This window comes from Falco punctatus, assembly GCF_963210335.1.
Source record: "Falco punctatus genome assembly, chromosome: 3".
Classification (NCBI taxonomy): Eukaryota; Metazoa; Chordata; class Aves; order Falconiformes; family Falconidae; genus Falco; species Falco punctatus.
Window position 1 is genome coordinate 12212940 of NC_137582.1, and position 13860 is coordinate 12226799.

The 13860-nt window shown below is 39.3% G+C and overlaps 1 protein-coding gene across 4 annotated transcripts in view; it reads right to left on the bottom strand.

The window, feature by feature from the left end:
* Positions 1 to 13860, bottom strand: part of TRIO (trio Rho guanine nucleotide exchange factor) — a 254214-nt gene that overhangs the window by 53953 nt on the left and 186401 nt on the right. The gene's annotated exons all lie outside the window — the stretch shown is intronic.

Below are 13860 nucleotides of genomic sequence, written 5' to 3' on the forward strand. Positions count from 1 at the left end.
AGACCGCCCAAACCATTTGAAAGCACTAACATTTTGCCAGCTCACTCCAGCACAGAAGGAACAGCTCATTAGTCTCTGACACTGAGAGTCAAGAAATTAGCTTGCTAGAGCTTCAGCTTCTCACAGGTACCAGTTCCTAACTGCAGCATCCACAACCATCATTTGCCACTGTATTAACCTCCCCATGCAAGTGCTACCTCACCTGAGGGTACTATTACTAGTCTTGCATGTAAGAATGGAAATATTCATCCCTTCTTTCACTGAAGAGGACAACTAAACTGACTGCATTTCTCATACTCCAAAAGATTTGCATGGTATTGGGAAAAAAACCCTTAATTTATAATAAAACAAGATAAAAAGATTAGGTTGGGATGCTGTTTAAGACCCATTTCATTTTATACCATCTTATGGAAAACAAGCAGAACAAGAAAAAAAATGCAGAAGTTTCATTTTTAAACACCTATTTTGAATTGTCCCAGAGCCTGACAAAGAAGCTAAAGAGTCAACCTTTTTTCGTTAATATCTAAGTTATGTGTAAAAAAGAAAAAAGTTTCAAAGATTATACCATTAAAAAAACCAGCTTCAAAATTTAATGTTGTTCTCAAGCAAAACTAAATCTGTATTCTTCTCCGGGATCTTCCCCCTTTTATTCCAGACATTGCATTTACAAAAGCAATTCAGCAATTCATATATTCTTAAATCAGTACTATGAAGTTATTTTAAAAATTCTTGTTTATCTTAAGAGCTGAGAAGTGTACACAGGATAGTTGAAATTAATAGAAGAGTGAATTCTTTATTCAGTTCTGCCAGCACCAGCACCTAAAACCATTTTTTAAGCAATCTATGAGACAAATGCTTTCATCGAGGAGTGCACAGTTCTTACAATTTTAAGTCATGTTTCTGAATGTGGGAGAGAAAAGATTCAGACTTCTCCAAAACCATGCTGGACCAAACACCACCCAGCCCTAGGAGCCCAAGTTAGACACAAATTCATAACTATTAAAATTCTTGAACTAAATTAACATTGCACAAACCAATAGGAATTTTATTTACAATATCCATTTCCCCTTAAAAAACCCCACCAAACAACAAATAAATCAGGCAGACTTTGCACAGAAATGCTATCTTTGGCAAGTTAGATGCTCTGCATCGCACTCAAATACTCTAGCACAATCAAGAAATTGTAGAACAGCAAAAATGCATCAATCAATAAACCTGAGGTTGATTCTTCAAAGGTGAGCTCCCACACTACGATGAAAATTCTGAAAGGAGCCTAACTTTGCCTTTTCTTCAGCGTACAATGTATCTACAGTTTAACTGCTTGGAGCACAGCTGCACCAGTAGGATCTGGTTTCTTCAGCTCCATACACAAAGATCATCCTGTTCCCAAAAAATAGCCTTACAGCTCCTCAGTCTCGCAGATAACACTGCCAGTCTGCAAGGAGCGGAATCATTACAACAGTGGCTCTTTGGACTTACATTCAGTGCGTTGTTTCCTGTTCTTTACTACCAGTGCTGCCAGCTGCCAGAGACACTTTAAATTGAATCAGTCAGAAACTGTATTTTGCAATGAATCGTGCGAACATCCTTAAGTTGAGATTTCCAAGAACTCCTTTCAAAACGCGGGTGTTTCAACCAAAAAAACCCCAAAACAACAAAAACCAAATCAACAAAAAAAAAAACCAACAACCACCAAACAAACCAAAAAACCCAACCGACAACCACCTCTAAGAAAATATCTAGAAATTAGAAAAGAGCTAATTAGCTAGCAAACCTGGGAAAAGTATTTTCTGATTGAGTGTAAAGAGCTGTTTTCAGCTGGGTGATTAATAACCTTCCCTTCTACATCTTGGATAAAACATTTGTCTAGAGCAACTGATATCAAGACACTTAATTACTCAGGCTTTAATTAAAAATACTGGGAAACAAACCATTTATCCAACTATCCAGTCACCGAGGCCAGGATCTAAACAAGTCCTTCCTGTCTCCAGCTTTGCAGAACATGCCCTAGCTGTTGCTCATGCCTACAGTACGAAAGAATATAAAAAAGCACGTGACATCCTAATCCCAGAATTAATAATTTGGCTATTATTTTCTTGAGGTTTTAATTTTGTTCTGTAGCCAAGGAACTGGAGCCTGTATACCACTCCCAAGAATGAAGAGGCCTTTCAAAGAAGCGATGAGATGTTCAGTGTCCCCGGTCTTCTGTTTATCTGGAAAGGCTTTGGGAAAATTCTGACTCCTCAGACAGAGTCACCACTGCAGCATGCCAAATCAGCTTGAAGGATCCCAGCCACTGTCAGCAAAACCACAACAAACTAGCTTCAGATAATTCAAACAAAATCTTTTGGATAAGTGTAAGGAATGTTGTTCCACATACATTCACTACTTAGCGAGGGGTGGGAGGGGAGAAGAAATATGCCCTGCCTCGTCTCTACATTGGAGGAAACACAAAAAGTGTTCCAAGCAAGAAATACGTATTGTCCTAATGAGATATACTGAAGAAACACTCATTTTTTATCACTAATTTCATTATCCCAGTTACCCTTAATCATCCTTTCTTGTTTTAATTTGAATTTTCTGACATAGTCTCCTCAACTGTATTTAAAACACCCTTTCTCTTCCCTTCCCACTCCAAAATAAAAAGGAATCAGCCTGTTGGTGTGAAAAAATATCTGGTTAAAACAAGGTTTAATTTTCCAAACAAGTTGTAACTGCACATACAGGAGTTGGGATTCTTTTTAACATATCTCTCATAGATAATTGTCTTAACTAGAAATGCATGCAGTCAAAGACAAAAGGAAAGGGTAAGAATATATTCATCAGCAGTGTTCAGAATACTGAATTATGTTCTTGACTTAAAATTACTTTCTTTTATGTCACTTAAAAGGAAAATTCTAGTAACCAAACTAGGTCATTACAAATAAAAGAAATGCTTTTAAAATTGGACACACATTCCCTGTATGAAATACCGATGCTTACGTTCCATACATATGCATCTGGAGGAACTGCTTCCGCAAGCTGCGTGGGCTACCTGCTAGTTGGTATCACTGACCAAAACACTTCTTATTTCCCTTCTGCTAAGTTCAAATTGTGCAAATGCATTTTGGAGTTACAAGGGGTTACATCAAGACCTCTTCTCCTTTGGTCTTTGCTCAGTACTGTCTACAGAAGTCATGTCCATGTAATACACCACGTTAAGTTGCACAGCGCTGCTACATATGCCAGATGGAGCCCAGTCATGACTCAACACCCTGCTGCTGCTGGAAGCAGGAAAGGCACATGGGCACTGAGAGCATCTGTCTGGGTTTCAAATATTAGCATTCAACACAAAAAAACCCCCAAAAAACTTGCACACATTCACAGCTTCCTTCATTATATTAAAAGCTACTTCAGCAAAATGAAGCAACCTCTGCCATTCCTCTGCGCTACATCTCACAGGAGAACAAGATCAGAAATGGGTGCTTTCTGTCTCAGCCTGGATTTCACATGCTGCATTTTTGTAAATTATGAAAACAGATTTGTTACTACACAGATTTAAGTATACTTGGAAGCTAGCTTTGCCTAGGAAAAGAGAAAGAAGGGAGCAAAAAATCCACAGGACAGGGTTTTATTAGTCTACATTGCTTATCAGATGTTAAAACATATAAACAATAGAAAATTTGTACTGCCAAACAATTCTGCAAATGTGACTGTTTCTGCATGGTAATTAACATTTTTTATATCTACTCTGAATTTTAGATGTAGAATATTTCAGGACTGAAAAAGAGAAGACATTTCTGTTTGGGTTACACAGTATGCATTTTACATCCATTTAAAATAATATTAGCTCTGAACCAAAAAAAGAACAGTATCACACAGTTCACAAAATTGAAAAGGGTACACTTTCCAGAAATTACATCATCACCCCTTACTAGAATTGTGAAAATGCAGTTACAAAATACCCACCACTGTAATTCTATGCTTCAGATATTTCAGAAGGCAACTACACTCAGTTAAGACAATGATGGTCCTTTGGGACAGCAATTAAAATCTAGGTGCAGGAAAAAAAATTTAATTGCCACAAAATTTTTGCACATTCTGTTTTCCCAGTTAGTTCCTCCTGAACAAAGCATGCTGTCATGGAAGAAGTTTCAGATTGGTAATAATGTTAACTTCCTGAAACGCACAAAAAGATCTAAACAGACTCTATATCCTAATACATATGCAACTTGCTGAGAAAAATATGAGGTTAGTATTCTGAAGAACTTAAACTTTTCCAAAAGGTAATACTGTCTTTCAAAAGCTCAACCTGACTGAACAGTGCTATCTCCTTCTGCAATTTATAATGGCGTTTTGCTTTATAAAATTAATAAAATACTGCTAAGAAAGATTAGACTGTCAAAATAGATAAAACACTTCTTTTCAAATAAAAATCATTACAGAAATCTAAACGCTTGTTACCGCCCCAACAATTTCAATAACAAGAGTAAGGCTTTGTGATTCCACAAACAGCAAAAGACGACAGTAAATACTACCGCCATTAATTTACTCCAGTTCTGAGGATTGTAATCTCAGCACAGTTTTGTGAAGATGACACAAGTGAGCACTGGATCCCATAGCCTGGGTTTTCACTTAAGCAAGCAACCAGGACACAAAGAGAGCACAGCACGTACCTCCAGGGTATGATCTGCTGTAAGCACCTTTTCTTCAGATACAGCTCTGGTTACAGGCCCAGAGTCACTGGTCAGTCGTTTCCAAACTGATTCTAGTACGACTGCATTTTAGTCCTGCCACATCTTCAGGATGTGAAAGGACAAACACACCTAAGCCTGTTCCATTTCCAAAATCAACCAGCATTTTGATTGCATGTGTTTTGCTACCCCTGAGACAATGAGAAACACACAGAGAACACACTAGGACGGACCAACAACCAAGTCAGTCCATAATAAATAAACTCTTCAAAAGCGATTAGCTACCGACATAAAAAGGTTAAGATATGTTGTTAGCAATTTGCTGGTTTTCACCAGCTAAGCTTTTCTGTTGAATATTGCCTAAAGCATACTTCAATCCAGTCAACCAGTCTTTTCTTTTTTTTTTCAAATTTTCACTTAATATACATTTTTGCCAGTGAACCCTGCTTTCTTTCTCATTCTCTTACAGGATCTTTTTCATCACTACAAATTCCCTACATTTAACATTTCTAAGACTCCTCTGCTACTGTTCATAAGGGGAAGAGCAACAGCCTGAACTTAGACCTTGACAACCCCACTTACTTCCATGTCCCTTAAGCTCTTCTATGGAAAGCAACCGATGACCATTCCGCTTTACAAGTCCCTCTTTCCAGGTGGCTCCCCTAGCAGCTTTCCTTCCTTCAGCATATCTGCAGGTTCTTACACGCAACTAGATTTCCCTAGACTCTGTGTTTAGGGACTCTCCGTATCACTCTTACTTCAAAGCTTATGTTAACAAATGATCATAAGCATAGTAAGGCTAAAATCACACCCAGCATGGCGCGACAAGAATAACTAGCACTTCTCATGAGCAGAAATACTTGTTACGGTTCCTTTCCATTTCTTACATGGAATTAATATACTTTGAGGCAAAATCTTAAGCATTTCTGACATCCCCACAGACACTAAGAGGAGAGCAAGACTCCAGGAAACACTTAGATTGTATCAAGTCCATGCTGCCAATTGTAAGTTTTAGTGTAGGACTGCAGGATAACTCAGCTGAAAGGGGCCTCAAAAACTGATACAGTCCAACCTTTTGCTCAAAAGGATGGGTCAGTTATGAGATCAGACCAGATTATCTGGAGCTTTATCCAGCCTGCTCTTGAAAACCTGACATACTTTTAACCATATTTTGTCACAGGGACTATTTCTGCCACACTGTAAATGCTTAAAGTACAGTAGGTTTGGACACAGCTCGTTTCTGACCACAGGGAGAGTGACTACAGGATTCTGGTCATCAAGGACAACTTGATAAGAAGCTTACCTAAGATAGCCTTTACTATTACGCCTGCATGTCAGTTATGTAAATGTCTTATATTGCTATAGGGGTTAACATTATACATCCAGCCTAGGAAATGCATACTGCAAATTTCTGAGAAGCATTACGAGTACTTTTCCTGCAATCATGAAATGTTTTTATGGTGCTACAGCCTCTTTTTCATAGTATGCTCAACAAATTCCATCACTTACTTGTGTAACTTCCAGGTTAGAGAATGATGAATTTAATTTCAATAGATGTCCACAACAGAAAAATGTCTTGCTAATTGTACTCAACTCAAAGCTAGGAGAAAGCACAAGCATGTCCCAAACTGGAACTATACCTGTATCAGTGAACATGCACTCAGAATAGTAGCAAAACATTGCATAATGAAGCAGGGATTTACAACCAATGCCAACAAATTAAGAGACATCAAGGGCATCTAAAAAGCCTCTGATAAGAGCTGCATTAAAAGTGGTGCAACATTTCTCATTTAGCATGCATAACAGAGACTAGTATTTTACTATTTGCAGGAAAAGTGAAATGAAGTCAACGGGACATGGACTTTCAGCAGCTTCCTCACAAAAACAGAATTGGAGGAAGTCAGTGGAATGCTAAATCCTGCTACTTCCACCTGCAGGCCGCAATGACAGCAGATGTGATGTGACGAGTCCTGAAAGGCACACAAGAACATTGGCTCTAGCCTGGTCCTCGACGATTTTCTCCTCCCCACTAAACACAACACACATAAATGCTCCTCCCAACACCAAGTTTAAGAATCTGAGCCACAGCAGCGTAAGTGCCAAAAAACTAGAGAGTCAGAAGAACAGAAGACTTTATGGACACTGTCAGTATTACACAGTTCTGTGACAGAAGGAAAACGCATCAGGTAAAATTACCCAGGTGGTCCTTGGACGTGAACAGCCACTCCAGCTACAGGGAAAAAAAATACACCAATAGCTCCTTGTCACCCATCATGAACAAGGCAGCTACCACATGACAACTCTGTGTCTCTAGAACTCTGCTGTCCAAATAGGTGTCCCTAGCTCCGCTCTCCCTGTCCCCCACCACTCTGCCAAACTATTTACGCATTGAAATGGAAGAAAAACTCTTTGGGTTGTTCTCATGTGACCTCCAGATGGGTAACAAAGACACGCTCAAGAAGTAATTCTTAACACTGAAGCAACTTTTTCAATTGTTTGTTGCACCTGAAGAGGGTCAGTTATTGCAGGATATGATTTTAGTTTGTACTCTGTTCTGCCTCAATAACTGGGTTAGAAAAAGAAACTGCTGTCAGAGAAACCCTAATTGCAAGCAAAATAACAGCACTCTTGGGAAATCTAAAGCCATCAGAATTGCTGGTTTATATCCACCCTCTACCTCCCAAAGATCAGCTGTGCAAATACATCTGTTCCGAAGCAGATAGTTTTTACACACTTACTTCCTTTCCAACTACGCTATGAGAGAAATGTATTTGGCAGCTGTCTGGGACCAAAAGTATATTCAAGCCAGTATTATAAAGTTTCTTCTTTTCTCTCAGCTGTAATACTGAGCTCCCAAGCAGGGCAGAAAGCTTTCATTACCTATGTACAAAAATTCCGGAGACAAATTAACCACATATTTATGCCCACAAAGAGAGTCAGCATGGGAAATACAGATATATCCGACAGATCTTTTATCGTAACCCAGCCCAGGAAGAATAGTGCAGGCGTTAAAAGGCAGGTTTATGCAGGAATCAATCCTATGATGTTTCCGAGCACATATAAACTTGATTTAGAGAGAACTCCTCCAGAAATTAAACCTGTGAGATTAATTGACTCTCCTTATCTAGTTTAGGATCGCACAATGCCAAGGAAGCAATTCATATAGACTTCACTGTTTATTCAAGGCTGAATTATAATCTGGCTATTAATTCTGACCATTTGATAGTTTGGTTATAAAACTCAATGCAAAGATTATGATCTAATGGACCACAGTCAATTGCTGACGTTTTATTTAAATTTACTTATGCTCAAACCATGTTTTTAACTGCAAACTCAACCAAAACCACAAGGTGGGCAAGTCAGGATAGAGAATTCTTGTTTAACTTCATACTGCAGCTATTTTATTTACCTGGACTAAAGCATGAGAACGTGTCTGAAAAACCACACACACACACACACACAAACCCTAAATTCGAACTATCTTTGCTGCTATTAGACTAGTAATGCTTTTTGGCAAATTATTTATGATTTATTAGGCTTTCAAAACAACTGATAATTGTGAAGATGAACTTTAGTTATTAAAACACCTGCACCTCTGTTCAAGCTCGTCTGCCCGATAAACAAGTTGAACTGCCACTGCAGCATGGCTTTTACAATTTTTTGCTCATTTAGATGAGCAGAGCATGAAATCCAACTGACTGCTCCGCTTTGCCTCCTGCGAGCTCCTCATAAGGCTTTCTACCACCCGGATATCTGGATGGGCAGCCTGTTATTTGCAAATTTTATGCGGGAATTGATTCATCAAACCCCAGAACTTTTAGATTAACATCTAGTGTCCTACACAAGTACAACACATTCCTCAGTATCACTTTCTGCACGTGATCGCATCCCACCGTGTAGCAGACGCGGATCCCTTTTTGTACGGTGCCCTGGAAACGACAGTCCCCACCTTTTGCCAGGTGGCCCCAAGGCCAGGCCAGCACCCTACCTACCCGCTGTCAGGAGTTACTTTCCCTGCTGGCCTGGGCTGGAACTCATTTCCTGCAGCTGCAAATGCGGTCAGACAATCTCACAGGCAGCGCTCTGGCTCGAAGCCACGGGTGGGGATCCTTTTCCCTAACACATGGCCCACGCTTTGCTCGCCTGCAGACTCAAACCAGCAAATCTTCCCCTTCTACAGCCTCCCCCTGCTTGTAAGCAAAGAATCGCTGCCCAGGTCATCCTTCTTTTCATCCACTACAAACAGGGAGTCCTCCTTCAATTATTCAGACTGGATCCCCGTTTTACTTGATCAAATTCTGCTGCCATCCAGAGCTTCCTCTTCCTACACAACAGTATTTGGACTCAGCATGGAAACACTCCATTTCTCAACCACAGTTTTCAAAGCTCTCAGACATATGCCAGATATTTTACCTTTACTCTCCCCACCTCCCCGTTCATCTAAAATTAATATTCTGAACAAAAGGTCTCCCACTGTGCGAGAGCAAGCTTACTTAATGTAACAAATTCAGGACTTTGTTTTATCCCATTCTGTGGCCTCAACTATAAAATGCCTGTCTTTTCTGGGGAAATGTTTCTAGATCACCCGTGCAATTTTTCTTTTTCTTAATTCCTGAATGGGAGGCCCCCATACCAATTCAAGAAGAGCTCTGACACCTGCAATTCCTGCCTGACACCACTCCTTCCCATCTTGCAGGTGTAGAAAAGGGCTTACGACACAGTTCTTTAAACCGTCTTGGAAAGCGTCAGCCATTTGATACTCTTTATTATGGTAGATTCTTTGAGAGATACTACAGTTGGAGAAAAAAACAAACCTGCTGAAATAACATTTTTCTGTTTACGGCACCAGTCAGGACAGTATCCTGAGAGTAAAATCAAAAGCCGGTATTCAGTATTGTAGTGGTGCATGGCACGTCACCACGTTACTAAGGTATAATCTACCTTTCAGATCAGAACAAACCTATATGGATACCTGCAATATAAGAATGTATAAAACAGGCAGATGTTGTACCTCCAGCTAAATAAAAGATCTGCGGGCAAGTTTTGAACTAAACAGATAGTAGCATGAATCGGCAGATAGATGTGGTCACAAGAAACCCCGTATCTTAAATACATGTAAATGTAAGCCTCATGAGCAAAGGCCTGTGGCAGCCTTTGTAGCTTGCTGAGCAGTAGCACCTACAGAAAGGATATGATGGACTATCACAAATTCTTCAGACTTCAGAAGTACTCAAAGTTGGAAAAGACAGTGAACTTGTGACCTAGGCAGGCAAGAGATATTCACAAACCATTTTAAATACCTGCCACTTTTTCTGAGCTTACAAGTTCACTTTCATTATACTGATTATACTGAATCCCGTCCCCTGCCCTTTACACCCAGAGCTCTGTGGCTGCGTAAATGCCCTGCAAACAAAGGAAAGAACTGCACATATAGAAAGGATGTACCACAGAATGAAAAGAAACCCTTGTTAAAAGAGAGAGAAGCACCAAATAAACCAGGAATATTCTTTCTCCCCCACACCCAATAACATGTGAGAAATCACTGCCCCCCAAAAAAAAAAAAAAAAAAAAAAGCAAAGCCTTATGTATTACTTGTGAAAAACATGTTCTTCCAAAGCTAGTAATTTATTTTTTGTAGAGTGCACCAACTGTTATTCAACCTCTTCACTACCCACTTGTTTGTCTCTTCCCCCCCATTATAGAAGGGATTTAGACTTTATAAAAATGTACTCATCTGTAAACTGCACATCAAATTGATTAAATGACCCAAATAATTTACAAAAATAGATTTGATATCCAGCAGAGCAAGCAAGAGGTCTGTAACCTGCAATCAACCCTCCCCCTAAATGACTATCCACCTAGTGAATGTCTGTTTTCTGTGTAATACTTTCCCTATACTCTTAACAAAACGTTTGTTAACTACTATAAAATTTTAGAGACTGAAGATACTGTAAATGCCTTTTTTTTTTTTAAACCCATTGATACTGATTAGATACTTAAAGTAATACACGTTCTGAGAGGACAAGTAAGACCTACACTTGTAGGCAAGTAAGGAAGGTCATTTTTGGGGCTGTCTTCTTACATGAAAATAAAACATTACCTTTCATGCTTGACAGATAATATGTGGACACACAAGAAATAGCCGTGATCAGCTGTCAGAACTAGGCTAAACATACTTTCTGCTTTAATAATCTTTCATGTTACCCTACTTTGGATAATAATTTCAGATTTTTTTGAGGCATTAAGTATCACCCAACGTTTCTGTACTCTGATAAAATGTGGTTTTACAAAACTTAAGAATTTCAAAACTTTGAAGCTCACTTCAGCTCTGATATGCTGTGGCTTTTTAACTTGTTTAGCTGGCGAACAGTATTGACAAATACTGTTGAAAAGATGAAAACTGTAGGGCCCACAGATACTGAAAAGAGTGCAGAACTCCTTGCTTCAACAAGTCATTTGTGTTAGTTAAGCACTCAACATCCAAGCAGTCACCACCACCACTTCTGACAGTGATCACCTTCCTTTTTCCTTTGGAATTACATAAAACCTCTCTCCCCAAGCCTCTCGCAACAGCTTGCGATGCCAGACATGCACAAATTCCAGACTCGTGTCTACTGCACGTGGCTTAGCCCATAAACTGTACAGAATTACTCAGACCTGATGCTCACACTGCGAGCCTAACATATGACATGTCTTTTCAGACCTAAGAACTCCAGAGGGCAATATCCTAGTTTGTTGAATCATTCAAAAACAGATGTTTACTGAATTATGGTCAAAAAAAGGAAAAAAATAATCTGTATTAATGAGACGACTAAAGTTGCAGAACCAAGCACTAACAATCTAGAAAATACAACAGTTAAAAGTTATCCACTCAAGTACATAGACTGCCTTAAATTATGTCAGCTATTCACTTGTTCTTTGTTTATGGGGGTTGTGGGTTTTGTTTTGTTTGTTAGGAATTCATACCTCAATCAATGCTCACAATTCTGAGAAGATCATCTAATTGTTTTTCCATTCTTCCGATTAGCATATTCCCTAATGCTTTATTTAAGATCTTTAATCAAATGCAGCACTTGAGAATGAGTAATTGCTTTGTGGGATTGTCTGAGGTACTTTTCACTGGGGGGGGGGGGGGGGGGGGGGGCAGCGATAAAATCAAAGCACTCCACTAATTTTGCTTAATTTTTGTAGTCCCTCTGTGAAATGAACATTATCAACTACTTCAATTCTACTCAAGCAATATAAAGTTGAGGTAGAGACTGAAGTCAAATGTATCCAGTAGTCTCAAGTATCCAGTCTGAAGTTGGGTTTTTTTGCTCTGTTTTTCCCTCCCCAGATTACTTAACATTATATAATAGCATGCGTGTTCAAGACTGCTCACACTGACTTTGGTCACAGTCACATGCACGGGGAAACTTCACAAATCAAACATTCAGCTCCTAAAGCCTGACACCCAGTAATGTGGGAATAAACAATTAGCAGCTGCTTCTTATCAGCTAGGGTTTAGATGGCATGCCGTAACATCCCACAGGCAGCCTGTGGCACAGGCAGGGACAGAAGTCACTTCTCAGGCTGCATTCAGCCCTGCAAATCATGCTTGTTCTAGCAATGGCCTTTTCTTCTTCAGTCTCCATGATTAACATAATTAATTAATGCTCTGTATTTCAAAGCAACACGTCAAGCAGAAACTAAAGTAACTTTACAAGGCTCTGCCCCACCTTCCCCAAACAAACACTAAAGAAAAAACATAATACAGGTTATGTTCACTGGTTTGATTAATAAAAGTAACCTGCAAAGGCGAAACCAGCTCAATATAAACTGTCTCTCTCCCTCAGAAGTCTGACAGGGTCAACGTTCCTCATATAACGTATCTTGTCCAGTACAATCTGCCTCTCTTCACAATACTCTCTGCATTCAAATTGCAATTCAAATGAATTCCCCTAGCTCCAAAGCAAATTGGATTTATCAATTCTGTGCATGGTGTTAAAAACAAACAAATAAAACAGTGGTAACATTCCATGATTTCACTTCCTAGTCAAAGGAAGAAATGTTTTGGTGATACCTAACGATTTTTTTCAATGTTATCATCCGCACAACTGCAAACTTTCAACTTTCTCTATCCAAATTGTTATAGGACACAAGAGGACAAAAAAAGTATGCCAGCTATACAGCTCAGACTCTTTCAGGCTTCACCCCCACCCCCGCCAATCAGTCTGCATTCAGGAAGTTCCTGCTGTGCATGCTCCTAATGTAAGAAACACAAACTCCCTTTTTTTAGCCAAGCATATGTATACAATGTCTGAAAAACCTGGGAAAAATTGTAACGTGCTATTGGGGATGGACTGAATAATTGAAAAATTTGTGGTTATATTTATGAAAAACTGTCCAAAACAAGAATTTTGTGTTTTGGATAACAAGTTTCCCCCAACATCACTTTTCCTGCTAATCTTGTTACTTGCAATAACAATTTTGGAAATGAAACTTTTCCCCAGCATGTGATAAAACACCTTCTAATGGACTGTTTTTCTGGTGTTTTTTTTTTTCAATTCACATTTCTTGCTGTTCACAGGCTGCAAACTCAAGTAAGTTTCAAATGAAGCAAGCAAGCATTTTCTCTAGTAACAAACTCTGCAAGTCTAGGGAGTTTATGGAGTCAAAGGACTACAGCACACCTTAGAAACTTTCAAAAAATTGTCAGATTTTTCTTACACCCTTCAGGGGCACACTCTTTCATGCATCTGGAGAAACAAAGTAAGATTTCAGAGCTGCTCTAGGAAAAAGGGATGAGTGTGCCACTGCTACTCTGCAACACTCAGTTCAGTAAAATATGTAAGTCTAAATAGCCAATTCATGTGCCAGGGCATATAGGTGCATGTATTACCTTTTTCCATCGCTGAGCCTGATGCTGTCATGACTTCTTACTGGAGTGTTTCTCAGGAACCACTGATAATGCACACTGGAGATTTTCTTCCCTCGCCCCTTTCAGCACACGACAGGTATAGATTCTCCTGTCATGGCAGCTTGATCTAACATGATTTATCAACTCAGTTCACCAAAACATAATTTGCTTAAATCTCTTCCCTGTCTTCAGCCACATTTTCACTTAACACTGAGAACTGCTGACTGCTTGTCTTGGAATAGACAGCATGGCTGCAGGTTGCTGAAAGCATTGTTTTATCTATAATAA